The sequence below is a fragment of the Gasterosteus aculeatus genome, unplaced genomic scaffold (genome assembly GCF_964276395.1).
Source record: "Gasterosteus aculeatus unplaced genomic scaffold, fGasAcu3.hap1.1 HAP1_SCAFFOLD_50, whole genome shotgun sequence".
Taxonomy (NCBI): Eukaryota; Metazoa; Chordata; class Actinopteri; order Perciformes; family Gasterosteidae; genus Gasterosteus; species Gasterosteus aculeatus.
Window position 1 is genome coordinate 75,001 of NW_027554905.1, and position 5,000 is coordinate 80,000.

The following is a 5,000-nucleotide window of genomic DNA, read 5'->3' on the forward strand; positions in this document are numbered from 1 at the left end:
GCTCATCCGGGCTCTGGGGGTGTCTGGTAAAGAGATCCGGGTTCTGGCGTCTTTTTCCGGGTCCAATTCGGCCGTTGTGGGCCTCTGGAGGTGTTTGTGGAGCTCATCCGGGCTCTGGGGGTGTCTGGTAAAGAGATCCGGGTTCTGGCGTCTTTTTCCGGGTCCAATTCGGCCGTTGTGGGCCTCTGGAGGTGTTTGTGGAGCTCATCCGGGCTCTGGGGGTGTCTGGTAAAGAGATCCGGGTTCTGGCGTCTTTTTCCGGGTCCAATTCGGCCGTTGTGGGCCTCTGGAGGTGTTTGTGGAGCTCATCCGGGCTCTGGGGGTGTCTGGTAAAGAGATCCGGGTTCTGGCGTCTTTTTCCGGACTTAATTCGGTCGTTGTGGGCCTCTGGAGGTGTTTGTGGAGCTCATCCGGGCTCTGGGGGTGTCTGGTAAAGAGATCCGGGTTCTGGCGTCTTTTTCCGGGTCCAATTCGGCCGTTGTGGGCCTCTGGAGGTGTTTGGGTCCGAGTTCCGGGCTCTGGGGGTGTCTGGCAAAGAGATCCGGGTTCTGGCGTCTTTTTCCGGGTCCAATTCGGCCGTTGTGGGCCTCTGGAGGTGTTTGGGTCCGTGTTCCGGGCTCTGGGGGTGTCTGGTAGAGAGATCCGGGTTCTGGCGTCTTTTTCCGGGTCCAATTCGGCCGTTGTGGGCCTCTGGAGGTGTTTGGGTCCGTGTTCCGGGCTCTGGTAGAGAGATCCGGGTTCTGGTGTCTTTTTCCTGGCTTAATTCGGCCGTTGTGGGCCCCTGGAGGTGTTTGCGGACCTCCGCGGGTGAAATAATGGAAAAAAAAAAAAGTTAAAGTTTCCAGTCGGGACTATGTGGAGCGAAAAAAACCCGGACTTTTTTGGCTCCGTCAGAAACTAAGTAAAAGTCGGAATATGTGAAGGAAAGCCCAGAAAATGCCTGGGCTTTTTTAGATCGCTTCGATAAATTTTTTTTTAGCTCACATCACTGGGCCACCAGGTCGCAGATTTCAGAAACCTGGTTTTCGGAAACAGAGATCTCCAGGACAGGGCCCCGAGCTTCGGGGGGAGCGTTCCCCAGCTGGACCTAAGCATAGTGGGCCAGGCCCCGGGCGGAAAGACGCTCCTGGAGCCGAGATACAGGGGTGGCTCCCCGCGCGACTTACCCGATTTCGGAGCACTATTTTCGGACAGTGATGGCAGAGCAGTGGGTGTACCGGATGGAGGAAAATAACAGCTCCAGAGAGCGGCAGAGACCAGACCATGACCCAGAACGGCACACTGTTCCCGGACAGTGATGGCAGACCAGCAGGTGTACCCCATGGATGAATAAAGAGTTCCAGAGAGCGGCAGAGACCAGACCAAGTCCCAGAACGACACACTATTCCCGGACAGTGATGGCAGACCAGCAGGTGCAGTGGATGGATGAATAAAGAGCTCCAGAGAGCGGCAGAGACCAGACCATGACCCAGAACGGCACACTGTTCCCGGACAGTGATGGCAGACCAGCAGGTGTACCGCATGGAAGAATACAGAGTTCCAGAGAGCGGCAGAGACCAGACCATGACCCAGAACGGCACACTGTTCCCGGACAGTGATGGCAGACCAGCAGGTGTACCGCATGGATGAAAATAACAGCTCCAGAGAGCGGCAGAACCCAGACCATGACCCAGAACGGCACACTGTTCCCGGACAGTGATGGCAGACCAGCAGGTGTACCCCATGGATGAATAAAGAGTTCCAGAGAGCGGCAGAGACCAGACCAAGTCCCAGAACGACACACTATTCCCGGACAGTGATGGCAGACCAGCAGGTGCAGTGGATGGATGAATAAAGAGCTCCAGAGAGCGGCAGAGACCAGACCATGACCCAGAACGGCACACTGTTCCCGGACAGTGATGGCAGACCAGCAGGTGTACCGCATGGAAGAATACAGAGTTCCAGAGAGCGGCAGAGACCAGACCATGACCCAGAACGGCACACTGTTCCCGGACAGTGATGGCAGACCAGCAGGTGTACCGCATGGATGAATACAGAGCTCCAGAGAGCTCCAGAGAGCGGCAGAGACCAGACCAAGTCCCAGAACGGCAAACTGTTCCCGGACAGTGATGGCAGACCAGCAGGTGTACCGCATGGAAGAATACAGAGTTCCAGAGAGCGGCAGAGACCAGACCATGACCCAGAACGGCACACTGTTCCCGGACAGTGATGGCAGACCAGCAGGTGTACCGCATGGATGAAAATAACAGCTCCAGAGAGCGGCAGAACCCAGACCATGACCCAGAACGGCACACTGTTCCCGGACAGTGATGGCAGACCAGCAGGTGTACCCCATGGATGAATAAAGAGTTCCAGAGAGCGGCAGAGACCAGACCAAGTCCCAGAACGACACACTATTCCCGGACAGTGATGGCAGACCAGCAGGTGCAGTGGATGGATGAATAAAGAGCTCCAGAGAGCGGCAGAGACCAGACCATGACCCAGAACGGCACACTGTTCCCGGACAGTGATGGCAGACCAGCAGGTGTACCGCATGGAAGAATACAGAGTTCCAGAGAGCGGCAGAGACCAGACCATGACCCAGAACGGCACACTGTTCCCGGACAGTGATGGCAGACCAGCAGGTGTACCGCATGGATGAATACAGAGCTCCAGAGAGCTCCAGAGAGCGGCAGAGACCAGACCAAGTCCCAGAACGGCAAACTGTTCCCGGACAGTGATGACAGAACAGCAGGTGTACCGCATGGATGAATAAAGAGCTCCAGAGAGCGGCAGAGACCAGACCAAGTCCCAGAACGACACACTATTCCCGGACAGTGATGGCAGACCAGCAGGTGTACCGCATGGATGAATACAGAGCTCCAGAGAGCTCCAGAGAGCGGCAGAGACCAGACCAAGTCCCAGAACGGCAAACTGTTCCCGGACAGTGATGACAGAACAGCAGGTGTACCGCATGGATGAATAAAGAGCTCCAGAGAGCGGCAGAGACCAGACCAAGTCCCAGAACGACACACTATTCCCGGACAGTGATGGCAGAACAGCAGGTGTACCGCATGGATGAATACAGAGCTCCAGAGAGCGGCAGAGACCAGACCAAGTCCCAGAACGACACACTATTCCCGGACAGTGATGGCAGACCAGCAGGTGTACCGCATGGATGAATACAGAGCTCCAGAGAGCGGCAAAGACCAGACCAAGTCCCAGAACGGCACACTGTTCCCGGACAGTGATGGCAGACCAGCAGGTGTACCGCATGGATGAATAAAGAGTTCCAGAGAGCGGTAGAACCCAGACCATGACCCAGAACGGCACACTGTTCCCGGACAGTGATGGCAGACCAGCAGGTGTACCCCATGGATGAATAAAGAGTTCCAGAGAGCGGCAGAGACCAGACCAAGTCCCAGAACGACACACTATTCCCGGACAGTGATGGCAGAACAGCAGGTGTACCGCATGGATGAATACACAGTTCCAGAGAGCGGGAGATCCCGGCCGATGTCCGATGACGAAGCACTGTATGGGACACTTTGAAGGAAGGGTCGGTCTCCTGGATGAAAAGAACTTTAATTTTCTGACTTAAAATACGGAGTTAAAGTTTCCAGTCGGGACGATAAGGAGGGCAAAAAAACCGGGACTTTTTTGGCTCCGTCAGAAACTAAGTAAAAGTCGGAATATGTGAAGGAAAGCTCAGAAAATGCCTGGAGAATTTTGAGCGGACCGGAAAAAAAAAGTTCCAGCTGACATCACTGGGCCACCAGGTCGCAGATTCCTGAAACCCGGTTTTTAGAAACATAGGCCTCCAGTCGTGAAGACCGGCGTTTGTGCGGTTCGGATCCGACTCAGACCTCAGTATTTTCGGACACCCTCGGACAGTGGCGGGGGTGGAAGAACCGGAGCCTCATGCAGAACTGGCTGTCGGGGAGCAAGCGGACGCTACCCCGGCAGGAGGCATCATTCCGGGCACTGTGGCTGATCGGTAGCTTTCGTGGATGGATGACTGAGCGAACGAACGAGATGACGGCGGTGCGTCCTGGCTGATGTCCCAGTACGGGGCACTATTCTCGGATGCTGATGGCAGAACAGCAGGTGCGGTGGACGGATGAACACACAGTTCCAGACAGCGTGATATCCCAGACCATGTCCCAGAACGGCCCACTTTTCTCGGATGCTGATGTCAGAACAGCAGGTGCAGTGGATGGATGAACACACAGTTCCAGACAGCGGGAGATCCCAGACCATGTCCCAGAACGGCACACCATTCTCGGATGCTGATGTCAGAACAGCAGGTGTAACGTATGGATGAACACACAGTTCCAGACAGCGGGAGATCCCAGACCATGTCCCAGAACGGCACACTATTCTCGGATGCTGATGTCAGAACAGCAGGTGCAGTGGATGGATGAACACGCAGTTCCAGACAGCGGGAGATCCCAGACCATGTCCCAGAACGGCACACCATTCTCGGATGCTGATGTCAGAACAGCAGGTGCAGCGGACGGACTAATACACAGTTCCAGAGAGCGGTATTTCACGACAGATATCCGATGATGAAGCGCTATTGTCGGACACTGATGGCAGAACAGCAGGTGCACTGGATGAAGGAAATAAACAGAACATAGTTCCAGAGAGCGGGATATCCCAGACCAAGTCCCAGAACGGCCCACTATTCCCGGACACTCATCTACTTAAAATCTCCCTGATTACCTGCCAGAACAGAGCAGATCCAGAGAGCGGTATTTCACGGCAGATATCCGATGATGAAGCGCTATTGTCGGACACTGATGGCAGAACAGCAGGTGCACTGGATGAAGGAAATGAACAGAACATAGTTCCAGAGAGCGGGATATGCGAGACCATGTCCCAGTACGGGACACTATTCTCGGATGCTGATGTCAGAACAGCAGGTGCAGTGGATGGATGAACACGCAGTTCCAGACAGCGGGAGATCCCAGACCATGTCCCAGAACGGCACACCATTCTCGGATGCTGATGTCAGAACA